We start from the raw sequence: 20,276 nt of genomic DNA, 5'->3' as shown, positions 1-20,276 counted from the left end.
GTTAGGTCCGGGATATGCCCGCATCTGGCTCATGATTTTGCCTTCTTCGCATACTTGTTGGCCAGATCCTGGGTTTTTTTCGTGTTTGAATCACGTAATAATGTGGTAATACACTGAAGCAGTCAATAAAACCTAGTTTCGATCAATATTTTAGAGGATAACACCGGTTAGGTCTGTGTTAGGTCTGGGTTATGCCCGCATCTGGCTCATGATTTTGCCTTCTTCGCATACTTGTTGGCCAGATCCTGGGTTTTTTTCGTGTTGGAATCACGTAGTAATGTGGTAACACACTGAAGCAGTCAATTAAACCTGGTTTCGAACAATATTTTAGAGGATAACACCGGTTAGGTCTGGGATAGGTCCGGGATATGTCCGCATCTGGCTTATACTTTCGAGTTTTTCGCAAACTTGTTGGCTAGATCCTGGGTTTTTTTCCGGTTTGAATAACGCAGTAATGTGGTACCACACTGAAGCAGTCAATTAAACCTGGTTTCGATCAATATTTCAGAGGATAACACCGGTTAGGTCTGGGTTAGGTCCGGGATATGCCCGCATCTGGCTCATGATTTTGCCTTCTTCGCATACTTGTTGGCCAGATCCTGGGTTTTTTTCGTGTTTGAATCACGTAGTAATGTGGTAACACACTGAAGCAGTCAATTAAACCTGGTTTCGATCAATATTTCAGAGGATAACACCGGTTAGGTCTGGGTTAGGCCTGGGAAATGCGCGCATCTGGCTTATACTTTCGCCTTTTTCGCAAACTTGTTGGCCAGATCCTGGGTTTTTTCCGGTTTGAATAACGCAGTAATGTGGTGCCACACTGAAGCAGTCAATTAAACCTGGTTTCGATCAATATTTCAGAGGATAACACCGGTTAGGTCTGGGTTAGGTCTGGGTTATGCCCGCATCAGGCTCATGATTTTGCCCTCTTCGCATACTTGTTGGCCAGATCCTGGGTTTTTTTCGTGTTTGAATCATGTAGCAATGTGGTAACACACTCAAGCAGTCAATTAAACCTGGTTTCGATCAATATTTTAGAGGATAACACCGGTTAGGTCTGGGTTAGGTCTGGGTTATGCCCGCATCTGGCTCATGATTTTGCCTTCTTCGCATACTTGTTGGCCAGATCCTGGGTTTTTATCGTGTTTGAATCATGTAGTAATGTGGTAACACACTGAAGCAGTCAATTAAACCTGGTTTCGATCAATATTTTAGAGGATAACACCGGTTAGGTCTGGGTTAGGTCTGGGTTATGCCCGCATCTGGCTCATGATTTTGCCTTCTTCGCATACTTGTTGGCCAGATCCTGGGTTTTTTTCGTGTTTGAATCACGTAGTAATGTGGTAATACACTGAAGCAGTCAATAAAACCTGGTTTCGATCAATATTTTAGAGGATAACACCGGTTTGGTCTGGGTTAGGTCTGGGTTATGCCCGCATCTGGCTCATGATTTTACCTTCTTCGCATACTTGTTGGCCAGATCCTGGGTTTTTTTCGTGTTTGAATCAGGTAGTAATGTGGTAACACACTGAAGCAGTCAATTAAACCTGGTTTCGATCAATATTTTAGAGGATAACGCCGGTTAGGTCTGGGTTAGGTCTGGGAAATGCGCGCATCTGGCTTATACTTTCGCCTTTTTCGCGAACTTGTTGGCCAGATCCTGGGTTTTTTTCGTGTTTGAATCACGTAGTAATGTGGCAACACACTGAAGCAGTCAAGAAAACCTGGTTTCGATCAATATTTTAGAGGATAACACCGGTTATGTCTGGGTTAGGTCTGGGTTATGCCCGCATCTGGCTCATGATTTTACCTTCTTCGCATACTGGTTGGCCAGATCCTGGGTTTTTTTCGTGTTTGAATCACGTAGTAATGTGGTAACACACTCAAGCAGTCAATTAAACCTGGTTTCGATCAATATTTTAGAGGATAACACCGGTTAGGTCTGGGTTAGGTCTGGGTTATGCCCGCATCTGGCTCATGATTTTGCCTTCTTCGCATACTTGTTGGCCAGATCCTGGGTTTTTTTCGTGTTTGAATCATGTAGCAATGTGGTAACACACTCAAGCAGTCAATTAAACCTGGTTTCGATCAATATTTTAGAGGATAACACCGGTTAGGTCTGGGTTAGGTCTGGGTTATGCCCGCATCTGGCTCATGATTTTGCCTTCTTCGCATACTTGTTGGCCAGATCCTGGGTTTTTTTCGTGTTTGAATCATGTAGTAATGTGGTAACACACTGAAGCAGTCAATTAAACCTGGTTTCGGTCAATATTTTAGAAGATAACACCAGTTAGGTCTGGGTTAGGTCCGGGATATGCCCGCATCTTGCTCATGATTTTGCCTTCTTCGCATACTTGTTGGCCAGATCCTGGGTTTTTTTCGTGTTTGAATCATGTAGTAATGTGGTAACACACTGAAGCAGTCAATTAAACCTGGTTTCGATCAATATTTTAGAGGATAACACCGGTTAGGTCTGGGATAGGTCCGGGATATGCCCGCCTCTGGCTTATACTTTCGCCTTTTTCGCAAAGTTGTTGGCTAGATCCTGGGTTTTTTTCCGGTTTGAATAACGCAGTAATGTGGTACCACACTGAAGCAGTCAATTAGACCTGGTTTCGATCAATATTTCAGAGGATAACACCGGTTAGGTCTGGGTTAGGTCCGGGATATGCCCGCATCTGGCTCATGATTTTGCCTTCTTCGCATACTTGTTGGCCAGATCCTGGGTTTTTTTCGTGTTTGAATCATGTAGTAATGTGGTAACACACTGAAGCAGTCAATTAAACCTGGTTTCGATCAATATTTTAGAGGATAACACCGGTTAGGTCTGAGTTAGGTCTGGGTTATGCCCGCATCTGGCTCATGATTTTGCCTTCTTCGCATACTTGTTGGCCAGATCCTGGGTTTTTTTCGTGTTTGAATCACGTAGTAATGTGGTAATACACTGAAGCAGTCAATAAAACCTGGTTTCGATCAATATTTTAGAGGATAACACCGGTTAGGTCTGGGTTAGGTCTGGGTTATGCCCGCATCTGGCTCATGATTTTGCCTTCTTCGCATACTTGTTGGCCAGATCCTGGGTTTTTTTCGTGTTTGAATCACGTAGTAATGTGGTAACACACTGAAGCAGTCAATAAAACCTGGATTCGGACTGTATTTTAGAGGATAACACCGGTTAGGTCTGGGTTAGGTCTGGGTTATGCCCGCATCTAGCTCATGATTTTGCCTTCTTCGCATACTTGTTGGCCAGATCCTGGGGTTTTTTCGTGTTTGAATCACGTAGTAATGTGGTAACACACTGAAGCAGTCAATTAAACCTGGTTTCGGTCAATATTTTAGAAGATAACACCAGTTAGGTCTGGGTTAGGTCCGGGATATGCCCGCATCTGGCTCATGATTTTGCCTTCTTCGCATACTTGTTGGCCAGATCCTGGGTTTTTTCCGTGTTTGATCACGTAGTAATGTGGTAACACACTGAAGCAGTCAATAAAACCTGGTTTCGATCAATATTTTAGAGGATAACACCGGTTAGGTCTGGGTTAGGTCTGGGATTTGCGCGCATCTGGCTTATACTTTCGCCTTTTTCGCAAACTTGTTGGCCAGATCCTGGGTTTTTTTCGTGTTTGAATCACGTAGTAATGTGGTAATACACTGAAGCAGTCAATTAAACCTGGTTTCGATCAATATTTTAGAGGATAACACCGGTTAGGTCTGGGTTAGGTCTGGGTTATGCCCGCATCTGGCTCATGATTTTGCCTTCTTCGCATACTTGTTGGCCAGATCCTGGGTTTTTTCCGTGTTTGAATCACGTAGTAATGTGGTAACACACTGAAGCAGTCAATTAAACCTGGTTTCGATCAATATTTTAGAGGATAACGCCGGTTAGGTCTGGGTTAGGTCTGGGATATGCGCGCATCTGGCTCATACTTTCGCCTTTTTCGCAAACTTGTTGGCCAGATCCTGGATTTTTTCCGTGTTGGAATCACGTAGTAATGTTGTACCACACTGAGGCAGTCAATTAAACCTGGATTCGGACATTATTTTAGAGGATAACACCGGTTAGGTCTGGGTTAGGTCCGGGATATGCCCGCATCTGGCTCATGATTTTGCCTTCTTCGCATACTTGTTGGCCAGATCCTGGGTTTTTTTCGTGTTTGAATCACGTAATAATGTGGTAATACACTGAAGCAGTCAATAAAACCTAGTTTCGATCAATATTTTAGAGGATAACACCGGTTAGGTCTGTGTTAGGTCTGGGTTATGCCCGCATCTGGCTCATGATTTTGCCTTCTTCGCATACTTGTTGGCCAGATCCTGGGTTTTTTTCGTGTTGGAATCACGTAGTAATGTGGTAACACACTGAAGCAGTCAATTAAACCTGGTTTCGAACAATATTTTAGAGGATAACACCGGTTAGGTCTGGGATAGGTCCGGGATATGTCCGCATCTGGCTTATACTTTCGAGTTTTTCGCAAACTTGTTGGCTAGATCCTGGGTTTTTTTCCGGTTTGAATAACGCAGTAATGTGGTACCACACTGAAGCAGTCAATTAAACCTGGTTTCGATCAATATTTCAGAGGATAACACCGGTTAGGTCTGGGTTAGGTCCGGGATATGCCCGCATCTGGCTCATGATTTTGCCTTCTTCGCATACTTGTTGGCCAGATCCTGGGTTTTTTTCGTGTTTGAATCACGTAGTAATGTGGTAACACACTGAAGCAGTCAATTAAACCTGGTTTCGATCAATATTTCAGAGGATAACACCGGTTAGGTCTGGGTTAGGCCTGGGAAATGCGCGCATCTGGCTTATACTTTCGCCTTTTTCGCAAACTTGTTGGCCAGATCCTGGGTTTTTTCCGGTTTGAATAACGCAGTAATGTGGTGCCACACTGAAGCAGTCAATTAAACCTGGTTTCGATCAATATTTCAGAGGATAACACCGGTTAGGTCTGGGTTAGGTCTGGGTTATGCCCGCATCAGGCTCATGATTTTGCCCTCTTCGCATACTTGTTGGCCAGATCCTGGGTTTTTTTCGTGTTTGAATCATGTAGCAATGTGGTAACACACTCAAGCAGTCAATTAAACCTGGTTTCGATCAATATTTTAGAGGATAACACCGGTTAGGTCTGGGTTAGGTCTGGGTTATGCCCGCATCTGGCTCATGATTTTGCCTTCTTCGCATACTTGTTGGCCAGATCCTGGGTTTTTATCGTGTTTGAATCATGTAGTAATGTGGTAACACACTGAAGCAGTCAATTAAACCTGGTTTCGATCAATATTTTAGAGGATAACACCGGTTAGGTCTGGGTTAGGTCTGGGTTATGCCCGCATCTGGCTCATGATTTTGCCTTCTTCGCATACTTGTTGGCCAGATCCTGGGTTTTTTTCGTGTTTGAATCACGTAGTAATGTGGTAATACACTGAAGCAGTCAATAAAACCTGGTTTCGATCAATATTTTAGAGGATAACACCGGTTTGGTCTGGGTTAGGTCTGGGTTATGCCCGCATCTGGCTCATGATTTTACCTTCTTCGCATACTTGTTGGCCAGATCCTGGGTTTTTTTCGTGTTTGAATCAGGTAGTAATGTGGTAACACACTGAAGCAGTCAATTAAACCTGGTTTCGATCAATATTTTAGAGGATAACGCCGGTTAGGTCTGGGTTAGGTCTGGGAAATGCGCGCATCTGGCTTATACTTTCGCCTTTTTCGCGAACTTGTTGGCCAGATCCTGGGTTTTTTTCGTGTTTGAATCACGTAGTAATGTGGCAACACACTGAAGCAGTCAAGAAAACCTGGTTTCGATCAATATTTTAGAGGATAACACCGGTTATGTCTGGGTTAGGTCTGGGTTATGCCCGCATCTGGCTCATGATTTTACCTTCTTCGCATACTGGTTGGCCAGATCCTGGGTTTTTTTCGTGTTTGAATCACGTAGTAATGTGGTAACACACTCAAGCAGTCAATTAAACCTGGTTTCGATCAATATTTTAGAGGATAACACCGGTTAGGTCTGGGTTAGGTCTGGGTTATGCCCGCATCTGGCTCATGATTTTGCCTTCTTCGCATACTTGTTGGCCAGATCCTGGGTTTTTTTCGTGTTTGAATCATGTAGCAATGTGGTAACACACTCAAGCAGTCAATTAAACCTGGTTTCGATCAATATTTTAGAGGATAACACCGGTTAGGTCTGGGTTAGGTCTGGGTTATGCCCGCATCTGGCTCATGATTTTGCCTTCTTCGCATACTTGTTGGCCAGATCCTGGGTTTTTTTCGTGTTTGAATCATGTAGTAATGTGGTAACACACTGAAGCAGTCAATTAAACCTGGTTTCGATCAATATTTTAGAGGATAACACCGGTTAGGTCTGGGTTAGGTCTGGGTTATGCCCGCATCTGGCTCATGATTTTGCCTTCTTCGCATACTTGTTGGCCAGATCCTGGGTATTTTCCGTGTTTGAATCACGTAGTAATGTGGTAACACACTGAAGCAGTCAATTAAACCTGGTTTCGATCAATATTTTAGAGGATAACACCGGTTAGGTCTGGGTTAGGTCTGGGATTTGCGCGCATCTGGCTTATACTTTCGCCTTTTTCGCAAACTTGTTGGCCAGATCCCGGGTATTTTCCGTGTTTGAATCACGTAGTAATGTGGTAACACACTGAGGCAGTCAATTAAACCTGGTTTCGATCAATATTTCAGAGGATAACACCGGTTAGGTCTGGGTTAGGTCTGGGTTATGCCCGCATCTGGCTCATGATTTTGCCTTCTTCGCATACTTGTTGGCCAGATCCTGGGTTTTTTTCGTGTTTGAATCATGTAGTAATGTGGTAACACACTGAAGCAGTCAATTAAACCTGGTTTCGATCAATATTTCAGAGGATAACACCGGTTAGGTCTGGGTTAGGTCTGGGTTTTGCCCGCATCTGGCTCATGATTTTGCCTTCTTCGCATACTTGTTGGCCAGATCCTGGGTTTTTTTCGTGTTTGAATCACGTAGTAATGTGGTAATACACTGAAGCAGTCAATAAAACCTGGTTTCGATCAATATTTTAGAGGATAACACCGGTTAGGTCTGGGTTAGGTCTGCGTTATGCCCGCATCTGGCTCATGATTTTGCCTTCTTCGCATACATGTTGGCCAGATCCTGGGTTTTTTTCGTGTTTGAATCACGTAGTAATGTGGTAACACACTGAAGCAGTCAATTAAACCTGGTTTCGATCAATATTTTAGAGGATAACACCGGTTAGGTCTGGGATAGGTCCGGGATATGCCCGCCTCTGGCTTATACTTTCGCCTTTTTCGCAAAGTTGTTGGCTAGATCCTGGATTTTTTCCGTGTTGGAATCACGTAGTAATGTTGTACCACACTGAGGCAGTCAATTAAACCTGGATTCGGACATTATTTTAGAGGATAACACCGGTTAGGTCTGGGTTAGGTCCGGGATATGCCCGCATCTGGCTCATGATTTTGCCTTCTTCGCATACTTGTTGGCCAGATCCTGGGTTTTTTTCGTGTTTGAATCACGTAATAATGTGGTAATACACTGAAGCAGTCAATAAAACCTAGTTTCGATCAATATTTTAGAGGATAACACCGGTTAGGTCTGTGTTAGGTCTGGGTTATGCCCGCATCTGGCTCATGATTTTGCCTTCTTCGCATACTTGTTGGCCAGATCCTGGGTTTTTTTCGTGTTGGAATCACGTAGTAATGTGGTAACACACTGAAGCAGTCAATTAAACCTGGTTTCGAACAATATTTTAGAGGATAACACCGGTTAGGTCTGGGATAGGTCCGGGATATGTCCGCATCTGGCTTATACTTTCGAGTTTTTCGCAAACTTGTTGGCTAGATCCTGGGTTTTTTTCCGGTTTGAATAACGCAGTAATGTGGTACCACACTGAAGCAGTCAATTAAACCTGGTTTCGATCAATATTTCAGAGGATAACACCGGTTAGGTCTGGGTTAGGTCCGGGATATGCCCGCATCTGGCTCATGATTTTGCCTTCTTCGCATACTTGTTGGCCAGATCCTGGGTTTTTTTCGTGTTTGAATCACGTAGTAATGTGGTAACACACTGAAGCAGTCAATTAAACCTGGTTTCGATCAATATTTCAGAGGATAACACCGGTTAGGTCTGGGTTAGGCCTGGGAAATGCGCGCATCTGGCTTATACTTTCGCCTTTTTCGCAAACTTGTTGGCCAGATCCTGGGTTTTTTCCGGTTTGAATAACGCAGTAATGTGGTGCCACACTGAAGCAGTCAATTAAACCTGGTTTCGATCAATATTTCAGAGGATAACACCGGTTAGGTCTGGGTTAGGTCTGGGTTATGCCCGCATCAGGCTCATGATTTTGCCCTCTTCGCATACTTGTTGGCCAGATCCTGGGTTTTTTTCGTGTTTGAATCATGTAGCAATGTGGTAACACACTCAAGCAGTCAATTAAACCTGGTTTCGATCAATATTTTAGAGGATAACACCGGTTAGGTCTGGGTTAGGTCTGGGTTATGCCCGCATCTGGCTCATGATTTTGCCTTCTTCGCATACTTGTTGGCCAGATCCTGGGTTTTTATCGTGTTTGAATCATGTAGTAATGTGGTAACACACTGAAGCAGTCAATTAAACCTGGTTTCGATCAATATTTTAGAGGATAACACCGGTTAGGTCTGGGTTAGGTCTGGGTTATGCCCGCATCTGGCTCATGATTTTGCCTTCTTCGCATACTTGTTGGCCAGATCCTGGGTTTTTTTCGTGTTTGAATCACGTAGTAATGTGGTAATACACTGAAGCAGTCAATAAAACCTGGTTTCGATCAATATTTTAGAGGATAACACCGGTTTGGTCTGGGTTAGGTCTGGGTTATGCCCGCATCTGGCTCATGATTTTACCTTCTTCGCATACTTGTTGGCCAGATCCTGGGTTTTTTTCGTGTTTGAATCAGGTAGTAATGTGGTAACACACTGAAGCAGTCAATTAAACCTGGTTTCGATCAATATTTTAGAGGATAACGCCGGTTAGGTCTGGGTTAGGTCTGGGAAATGCGCGCATCTGGCTTATACTTTCGCCTTTTTCGCGAACTTGTTGGCCAGATCCTGGGTTTTTTTCGTGTTTGAATCACGTAGTAATGTGGCAACACACTGAAGCAGTCAAGAAAACCTGGTTTCGATCAATATTTTAGAGGATAACACCGGTTATGTCTGGGTTAGGTCTGGGTTATGCCCGCATCTGGCTCATGATTTTACCTTCTTCGCATACTGGTTGGCCAGATCCTGGGTTTTTTTCGTGTTTGAATCACGTAGTAATGTGGTAACACACTCAAGCAGTCAATTAAACCTGGTTTCGATCAATATTTTAGAGGATAACACCGGTTAGGTCTGGGTTAGGTCTGGGTTATGCCCGCATCTGGCTCATGATTTTGCCTTCTTCGCATACTTGTTGGCCAGATCCTGGGTTTTTTTCGTGTTTGAATCATGTAGCAATGTGGTAACACACTCAAGCAGTCAATTAAACCTGGTTTCGATCAATATTTTAGAGGATAACACCGGTTAGGTCTGGGTTAGGTCTGGGTTATGCCCGCATCTGGCTCATGATTTTGCCTTCTTCGCATACTTGTTGGCCAGATCCTGGGTTTTTTTCGTGTTTGAATCATGTAGTAATGTGGTAACACACTGAAGCAGTCAATTAAACCTGGTTTCGATCAATATTTTAGAGGATAACACCGGTTAGGTCTGGGTTAGGTCTGGGTTATGCCCGCATCTGGCTCATGATTTTGCCTTCTTCGCATACTTGTTGGCCAGATCCTGGGTATTTTCCGTGTTTGAATCACGTAGTAATGTGGTAACACACTGAAGCAGTCAATTAAACCTGGTTTCGATCAATATTTTAGAGGATAACACCGGTTAGGTCTGGGTTAGGTCTGGGATTTGCGCGCATCTGGCTTATACTTTCGCCTTTTTCGCAAACTTGTTGGCCAGATCCCGGGTATTTTCCGTGTTTGAATCACGTAGTAATGTGGTAACACACTGAGGCAGTCAATTAAACCTGGTTTCGATCAATATTTCAGAGGATAACACCGGTTAGGTCTGGGTTAGGTCTGGGTTATGCCCGCATCTGGCTCATGATTTTGCCTTCTTCGCATACTTGTTGGCCAGATCCTGGGTTTTTTTCGTGTTTGAATCATGTAGTAATGTGGTAACACACTGAAGCAGTCAATTAAACCTGGTTTCGATCAATATTTCAGAGGATAACACCGGTTAGGTCTGGGTTAGGTCTGGGTTTTGCCCGCATCTGGCTCATGATTTTGCCTTCTTCGCATACTTGTTGGCCAGATCCTGGGTTTTTTTCGTGTTTGAATCACGTAGTAATGTGGTAATACACTGAAGCAGTCAATAAAACCTGGTTTCGATCAATATTTTAGAGGATAACACCGGTTAGGTCTGGGTTAGGTCTGCGTTATGCCCGCATCTGGCTCATGATTTTGCCTTCTTCGCATACATGTTGGCCAGATCCTGGGTTTTTTTCGTGTTTGAATCACGTAGTAATGTGGTAACACACTGAAGCAGTCAATTAAACCTGGTTTCGATCAATATTTTAGAGGATAACACCGGTTAGGTCTGGGATAGGTCCGGGATATGCCCGCCTCTGGCTTATACTTTCGCCTTTTTCGCAAAGTTGTTGGCTAGATCCTGGGTTTTTTTCCGGTTTGAATAACGCAGTAATGTGGTACCACACTGAAGCAGTCAATTAGACCTGGTTTCGATCAATATTTCAGAGGATAACACCGGTTAGGTCTGGGTTAGGTCCGGGATATGCCCGCATCTGGCTCATGATTTTGCCTTCTTCGCATACTTGTTGGCCAGATCCTGGGTTTTTTTCGTGTTTGAATCATGTAGTAATGTGGTAACACAATGAAGCAGTCAATTAAACCTGGTTTCGATCAATATTTTAGAGGATAACACCGGTTAGGTCTGAGTTAGGTCTGGGTTATGCCCGCATCTGGCTCATGATTTTGCCTTCTTCGCATACTTGTTGGCCAGATCCTGGGTTTTCTCCGTGTTTGAATCACGTAGTAATGTGGTAATACACTGAAGCAGTCAATAAAACCTGGTTTCGATCAATATTTTAGAGGATAACACCGGTTAGGTCTGGGTTAGGTCTGGGTTATGCCCGCATCTGGCTCATGATTTTGCCTTCTTCGCATACTTGTTGGCCAGATCCTGGGTATTTTCCGTGTTTGAATCACGTAGTAATGTGGTAACACACTGAAGCAGTCAATTAAACCTGGTTTCGATCAATATTTTAGAGGATAACACCGGTTAGGTCTGGGTTAGGTCTGGGATTTGCGCGCATCAGGCTTATACTTTCGCCTTTTTCGCAAACTTGTTGGCCAGATCCTGGGTATTTTCCGTGTTTGAATCACGTAGTAATGTGGTAACACACTGAAGCAGTCAATTAAACCTGGTTTCGATCAATATTTCAGAGGATAACACCGGTTAGGTCTGGGTTAGGTCTCGGTTATGCCCGCATCTGGCTCATGATTTTGCCTTCTTCGCATACTTGTTGGCCAGATCCTGGGTTTTTTCCGTGTTTGAATCACGTAGTAATGTGGTATCGCACTGCAGCAGTCAATTAAACCTGGTTTCGATCAATATTTTAGAGGATAACACCGGTTAGGTCTGGGTTTCGTCTGGGATATGCCCGCATCTGGCTCATGATTTTGCCTTCATCGCATACTTGTTGGCCAGATCCTGGGTTTTTTCCGTGTTTGAATCACGTAGTAATGTGGTAATACACTGAAGCAGTCAATTAAACCTGGTTTCGATCAATATTTCAGAGGATAACACCGGTTAGGTCTGGGTTAGGTCTCGGTTATGCCCGCATCTGGCTCATGATTTTGCCTTCTTCGCATACATGTTGGCCAGATCCTGGGTTTTTTTCGTGTTTGAATCATGTAGTAATGTGGTAACACACTGAAGCAGTCAATTAAACCTGGTTTCGATCAATATTTCAGAGGATAACACCGGTTAGGTCTGGGTTAGGTCTGGGTTTTGCCCGCATCTGGCTCATGATTTTGCCTTCTTCGCATACTTGTTGGCCAGATCCTGGGTATTTTCCGTGTTTGAATCACGTAGTAATGTGGTAATACACTGAAGCAGTCAATAAAACCTGGTTTCGATCAATATTTTAGAGGATAACACCGGTTAGGTCTGGGTTAGGTCTGGGTTATGCCCGCATCTGGCTCATGATTTTGCCTTCTTCGCATACTTGTTGGCCAGATCCTGGGTATTTTCCGTGTTTGAATCACGTAGTAATGTGGTAACACACTGAAGCAGTCAATTAAACCTGGTTTCGATCAATATTTTAGAGGATAACACCGGTTAGGTCTGGGTTAGGTCTGGGATTTGCGCGCATCTGGCTTATACTTTCGCCTTTTTCGCAAACTTGTTGGCCAGATCCCGGGTATTTTCCGTGTTTGAATCACGTAGTAATGTGGTAACACACTGAGGCAGTCAATTAAACCTGGTTCCGATCAATATTTCAGAGGATAACACCGGTTAGGTCTGGGTTAGGTCTGGGTTATGCCCGCATCTGGCTCATGATTTTGCCTTCTTCGCATACTTGTTGGCCAGATCCTGGGTTTTTTTCGTGTTTGAATCATGTAGTAATGTGGTAACACACTGAAGCAGTCAATTAAACCTGGTTTCGATCAATATTTCAGAGGATAACACCGGTTAGGTCTGGGTTAGGTCTGGGTTTTGCCCGCATCTGGCTCATGATTTTGCCTTCTTCGCATACTTGTTGGCCAGATCCTGGGTTTTTTTCGTGTTTGAATCACGTAGTAATGTGGTAATACACTGAAGCAGTCAATAAAACCTGGTTTCGATCAATATTTTAGAGGATAACACCGGTTAGGTCTGGGTTAGGTCTGCGTTATGCCCGCATCTGGCTCATGATTTTGCCTTCTTCGCATACATGTTGGCCAGATCCTGGGTTTTTTTCGTGTTTGAATCACGTAGTAATGTGGTAACACACTGAAGCAGTCAATTAAACCTGGTTTCGATCAATATCTTAGAGGATAACACCGGTTAGGTCTGGGATAGGTCCGGGATATGCCCGCCTCTGGCTTATACTTTCGCCTTTTTCGCAAAGTTGTTGGCTAGATCCTGGGTTTTTTTCCGGTTTGAATAACGCAGTAATGTGGTACCACACTGAAGCAGTCAATTAGACCTGGTTTCGATCAATATTTCAGAGGATAACACCGGTTAGGTCTGGGTTAGGTCCGGGATATGCCCGCATCTGGCTCATGATTTTGCCTTCTTCGCATACTTGTTGGCCAGATCCTGGGTTTTTTTCGTGTTTGAATCATGTAGTAATGTGGTAACACACTGAAGCAGTCAATTAAACCTGGTTTCGATCAATATTTTAGAGGATAACACCGGTTAGGTCTGAGTTAGGTCTGGGTTATGCCCGCATCTGGCTCATGATTTTGCCTTCTTCGCATACTTGTTGGCCAGATCCTGGGTTTTTTTCGTGTTTGAATCACGTAGTAATGTGGTAATACACTGAAGCAGTCAATAAAACCTGGTTTCGATCAATATTTTAGAGGATAACACCGGTTAGGTCTGGGTTAGGTCTGGGTTATGCCCGCATCTGGCTCATGATTTTGCCTTCTTCGCATACTTGTTGGCCAGATCCTGGGTATTTTCCGTGTTTGAATCACGTAGTAATGTGGTAACACACTGAAGCAGTCAATTAAACCTGGTTTCGATCAATATTTTAGAGGATAACACCGGTTAGGTCTGGGTTAGGTCTGGGATTTGCGCGCATCAGGCTTATACTTTCGCCTTTTTCGCAAACTTGTTGGCCAGATCCTGGGTATTTTCCGTGTTTGAATCACGTAGTAATGTGGTAACACACTGAAGCAGTCAATTAAACCTGGTTTCGATCAATATTTCAGAGGATAACACCGGTTAGGTCTGGGTTAGGTCTGGGTTATGCCCGCATCTGGCTCATGATTTTGCCTTCTTCGCATACTTGTTGGCCAGATCCTGGGTTTTTTCCGTGTTTGAATCACGTAGTAATGTGGTATCGCACTGCAGCAGTCAATTAAACCTGGTTTCGATCAATATTTTAGAGGATAACACCGGTTAGGTCTGGGTTTCGTCTGGGATATGCCCGCATCTGGCTCATGATTTTGCCTTCATCGCATACTTGTTGGCCAGATCCTGGGTTTTTACCGTGTTTGAATCACGTAGTAATGTGGTAATACACTGAAGCAGTCAATTAAACCTGGTTTCGATCAATATTTCAGAGGATAACACCGGTTAGGTCTGGGTTAGGTCTCGGTTATGCCCGCATCTGGCTCATGATTTTGCCTTCTTCGCATACATGTTGGCCAGATCCTGGGTTTTTTTCGTGTTTGAATCATGTAGTAATGTGGTAACACACTGAAGCAGTCAATTAAACCTGGTTTCGATCAATATTTCAGAGGATAACACCGGTTAGGTCTGGGTTAGGTCTGGGTTTTGCCCGCATCTGGCTCATGATTTTGCCTTCTTCGCATACTTGTTGGCCAGATCCTGGGTATTTTCCGTGTTTGAATCACGTAGTAATGTGGTAATACACTGAAGCAGTCAATAAAACCTGGTTTCGATCAATATTTTAGAGGATAACACCGGTTAGGTCTGGGTTAGGTCTGGGTTATGCCCGCATCTGGCTCATGATTTTGCCTTCTTCGCATACTTGTTGGCCAGATCCTGGGTATTTTCCGTGTTTGAATCACGTAGTAATGTGGTAACACACTGAAGCAGTCAATTAAACCTGGTTTCGATCAATATTTTAGAGGATAACACCGGTTAGGTCTGGGTTAGGTCTGGGATTTGCGCGCATCTGGCTTATACTTTCGCCTTTTTCGCAAACTTGTTGGCCAGATCCCGGGTATTTTCCGTGTTTGAATCACGTAGTAATGTGGTAACACACTGAGGCAGTCAATTAAACCTGGTTTCGATCAATATTTCAGAGGATAACACCGGTTAGGTCTGGGTTAGGTCTGGGTTATGCCCGCATCTGGCTCATGATTTTGCCTTCTTCGCATACTTGTTGGCCAGATCCTGGGTTTTTTTCGTGTTTGAATCATGTAGTAATGTGGTAACACACTGAAGCAGTCAATTAAACCTGGTTTCGATCAATATTTCAGAGGATAACACCGGTTAGGTCTGGGTTAGGTCTGGGTTTTGCCCGCATCTGGCTCATGATTTTGCCTTCTTCGCATACTTGTTGGCCAGATCCTGGGTTTTTTTCGTGTTTGAATCACGTAGTAATGTGGTAATACACTGAAGCAGTCAATAAAACCTGGTTTCGATCAATATTTTAGAGAATAACACCGGTTAGGTCTGGGTTAGGTCTGCGTTATGCCCGCATCTGGCTCATGATTTTGCCTTCTTCGCATACATGTTGGCCAGATCCTGGGTTTTTTTCGTGTTTGAATCACGTAGTAATGTGGTAACACAATGAAGCAGTCAATTAAACCTGGTTTCGATCAATATCTTAGAGGATAACACCGGTTAGGTCTGGGATAGGTCCGGGATATGCCCGCCTCTGGCTTATACTTTCGCCTTTTTCGCAAAGTTGTTGGCTAGATCCTGGGTTTTTTTCCGGTTTGAATAACGCAGTAATGTGGTACCACACTGAAGCAGTCAATTAGACCTGGTTTCGATCAATATTTCAGAGGATAACACCGGTTAGGTCTGGGTTAGGTCCGGGATATGCCCGCATCTGGCTCATGATTTTGCCTTCTTCGCATACTTGTTGGCCCGATCCTGGGTTTTTTTCGTGTTTGAATCACGTAGTAATGTGGTAATACACTATAGCAGTCAATAAAACCTGGTTTCGATCAATATTTTAGAGGATAACACCGGTTAGGTCTGGGTTAGGTCTGGGATTTGCGCGCATCTGGCTTATACTTTCGCCTTTTTCGCAAACTTGTTGGCCAGATCCTGGGTATTTTTCGTGTTTGAATCACGTAGTAATGTGGTAACACTCTGAAGCAGTCAATTAAACCTGGTTTCGATCAATATTTCAGAGGATAACACCTGTTAGGTCTGGGTTAGGTCTGGGATATGCGCGCATCTGGCTTATACTTTCGCCTTTTTCGCAAACTTGATGGCTAGATCCTGGGTTTTTTTCGGGTTTGAATAACGCAGTAATGTGGTACCACACTGAAGCAGTCAATTAAACCTGGTTTCGATCAATATTTTAGAGGATAACGCCGGTTAGGTCTGGGTTAGGTCTGGGTTATGCCCGCATCTGGCTCATGATTTTGCCTTCTTCGCATACTTGTTGGCCAGATCCTGGGTTTTTTCCGTGTTTGAATCACGTAGTAATGTTGTACCACACTGAGGCAGTCAATAAAACCTGGTTTCGATCAATATTTTAGAGGATAACACCGGTTAGGTCTGTGTTAGGTCTGGGTTATGCCCGCATCTGGCTCATGATTTTGCCTTCTTCGCATACTTGTTGGCCAGATCCTGGGTTTTTTTCGTGTTTGAATCACGTAGTAATGTGGTAACTCACTGAAGCAGTCAATTAAACCTGGTTTCGAACAATATTTTAGAGGATAACACCGGTTAGGTCTGGGATAGGTCCTGGATATGCCCGCATCTGGCTTATACTTTCGCCTTTTTCGCAAACTTGTTGGCTAGATCCTGGGTTTTTTTCCGGTTTGAATAACGCAGTAATGTGATACCACACTGAAGCAGTCAATTAAACCTGGTTTCGATCAATATTTCAGAGGATAACACCGGTTAGGTCTGGGTTAGGTCCGGGATATGCCCGCATCTGGCTCATGATTTTGCCTTCTTCGCATACTTGTTGGCCAGATCCTGGGTTTTTTTCGTGTTTGAATCACGTAGTAATGTGGTAACACACTGAAGCAGTAAATTAAACCTGGTTTCGATCAATATTTCAGAGGATAACACCGGTTAGGTCTGGGTTAGGCCTGGGAAATGCGCGCATCTGGCTTATACTTTCGCCTTTTTCGCAAACTTGTTGGCCAGATCCTGGGTTTTTTTCGTGTTTGAATCACGTAGTAATGTGGTAACACACTGAAGCAGTCAATTAAACCTGGTTTCGGTCAATATTTTAGAGGATAACACCGGTTAGGTCTGGGATAGGTCCGGGATATGCCCGCCTCTGGCTTATACTTTCGCCTTTTTCGCAAACTTGTTGGCCAGATCCTGGATTTTTTCCGTGTTTGAATCACGTAGTAATGTTGTACCACACTGAGGCAGTCTATTAAACCTGGATTCGGACAATATTTTAGAGGATAACACCGGTTATGTCTGGGTTAGGTCCGGGATATGCCCGCATCTGGCTCATGATTTTGCCTTCTTCGCATACTTGTTGGCCAGATCCTGGGTTTTTTTCGTGTTTGAATCACGTAGTAATGTGGTAATACACTGAAGCAGTCAATAAAACCTGGTTTCGATCAATATTTTAGAGGATAACACCGGATAGGTCTGGGTTAGGTCTGCGTTATGCCCGCATCTGGCGCATGATTTTGCCTTTTTCGCAAAGTTGTTGGCTAGATCCTGGGTTTTTTCCGGTTTGAATAACGCAGTAATGTGGTACCACACTGAAGCAGTCAATTAGACCTGGTTTCGATCAATATTTCAGAGGATAACACCGGTTAGGTCTGGGTTAGGTCCGGGATATGCCCGCATCTGGCTCATGATTTTGCCTTCTTCGCATACTTGTTGGCCAGATCCCGGGTTTTTTTCGTGTTTGAATCACGTAGTAATGTTGTACCACACTGAGGCAGTCTATTAAACCTGGATTCGGACAATATTTTAGAGGATAACACCGGTTATGTCTGGGTTAGGTCTGGGTTATGCCCGCATCTGGCTCATGATTTTGCCTTCTTCGCATACTTGTTGGCCAGATCCTGGGTTTTTTTCGTGTTTGAATCATGTAGTAATGTGGTAACACACTGAAGCAGTCAATTAAACCTGGTTTCGATCAATATTTTAGAGGATAACACCGGTTAGGTCTGAGTTAGGTCTGGGTTATGCCCGCATCTGGCTCATGATTTTGCCTTCTTCGCATACTTGTTGGCCAGATCCTGGGTTTTTTTCGTGTTTGAATCACGTAGTAATGTGGTAATACACTGAAGCAGTCAATAAAACCTGGTTTCGATCAATATTTTAGAGGATAACACCGGTTAGGTCTGGGTTAGGTCTGGGTTATGCCCGCATCTGGCTCATGATTTTGCCTTCTTCGCATACTTGTTGGCCAGATCCTGGGTATTTTCCGTGTTTGAATCACGTAGTAATGTGGTAACACACTGAAGCAGTCAATTAAACCTGGTTTCGATCAATATTTCAGAGGATAACACCTGTTAGGTCTGGGTTAGGTCTGGGATATGCGCGCATCTGGCTTATACTTTCGCCTTTTTCGCAAACTTGATGGCTAGATCCTGGGTTTTTTTCGGGTTTGAATAACGCAGTAATGTGGTACCACACTGAAGCAGTCAATTAAACCTGGTTTCGATCAATATTTTAGAGGATAACGCCGGTTAGGTCTGGGTTAGGTCTGGGTTATGCCCGCATCTGGCTCATGATTTTGCCTTCTTCGCATACTTGTTGGCCAGATCCTGGGTTTTTTCCGTGTTTGAATCACGTAGTAATGTTGTACCACACTGAGGCAGTCAATAAAACCTGGTTTCGATCAATATTTCAGAGGATAACACCGGTTAGGTCTGGGTTAGGCCTGGGAAATGCGCGCATCTGGCTTATACTTTCGCCTTTTTCGCAAACTTGTTGGCCAGATCCTGGGTTTTTTTCGTGTTTGAATCACGTAGTAATGTGGTAACACACTGAAGCAGTCAATTAAACCTGGTTTCGATCAATATTTTAGAGGATAACACCGGTTAGGTCTGGGATAGGTCCGGGATATGCCCGCCTCTGGCTTATACTTTCGCCTTTTTCGCAAAGTTGTTGGCTAGATCCTGGGTTTTTTCCGGTTTGAATAACGCAGTAATGTGGTACCACACTGAAGCAGTCAATTAGACCTGGTTTCGATCAATATTTCAGAGGATAACACCGGTTAGGTCTGGGTTAGGTCCGGGATATGCCCGCATCTGGCTCATGATTTTGCCTTCTTCGCATACTTGTTGGCCAGATCCTGGGTTTTTTTCGTGTTTGAATCACGTAGTAATGTTGTACCACACTGAGGCAGTCTATTAAACCTGGATTCGGACAATATTTTAGAGGATAACACCGGTTATGTCTGGGTTAGGTCTGGGTTATGCCCGCATCTGGCTCATGATTTTGCCTTCTTCGCATACTTGTTGGCCAGATCCTGGGTTTTTTTCGTGTTTGAATCATGTAGTAATGTGGTAACACACTGAAGCAGTCAATTAAACCTGGTTTCGATCAATATTTTAGAGGATAACACCGGTTAGGTCTGGGTTAGGTCTGGGTTATGCCCGCATCTGGCTCATGATTTTGTCTTCTTCGCATACTTGTTGGCCAGATCCTGGGTATTTTCCGTGCTTGAATCACGTAGTAATGTGGTAACACACTGAAGCAGTCAATTAAACCTGGTTTCGATCAATATTTTAGAGGATAACACCGGTTAGGTCTGGGTTAGGTCTGGGATTTGCGCGCATCTGGCTTATACTTTCGCCTTTTTCGCAAACTTGTTGGCCAGATCCCGGGTATTTTCCGTGTTTGAATCACGTAGTAATGTGGTAACACACTGAAGCAGTCAATTAAACCTGGTTTCGATCAATATTTCAGAGGATAACACCGGTTAGGTCTGGGTTAGGTCTGGGTTATGCCCGCATCTGGCTCATGATTTTGCCTTCTTCGCATACTTGTTGGCCAGATCCTGGGTTTTTTTCGTGTTTGAATCATGTAGTAATGTGGTAACACACTGAAGCAGTCAATTAAACCTGGTTTCGATCAATAGTTCAGAGGATAACACCGGTTAGGTCTGGGTCAGGTCTGGGTTTTGCCCGCATCTGGCTCATGATTTTGCCTTCTTCGCATACTTGTTGGCCAGATCCTGGGTTTTTTTCGTGTTTGAATCACGTAGTAATGTGGTAATACACTGAAGCAGTCAATAAAACCTGGTTTCGATCAATATTTTAGAGGAAAACACCGGTTAGGTCTGGGTTAGGTCTGCGTTATGCCCGCATCTGGCTCATGATTTTGCCTTCTTCGCATACATGTTGGCCAGATCCTGGGTTTTTTTCGTGTTTGAATCACGTAGTAATGT

Source organism: Colletes latitarsis, chromosome 13 (assembly GCF_051014445.1).
Source record: "Colletes latitarsis isolate SP2378_abdomen chromosome 13, iyColLati1, whole genome shotgun sequence".
NCBI lineage: Eukaryota > Metazoa > Arthropoda > Insecta > Hymenoptera > Colletidae > Colletes > Colletes latitarsis.
This window is presented reverse-complemented; position numbering follows the sequence as displayed.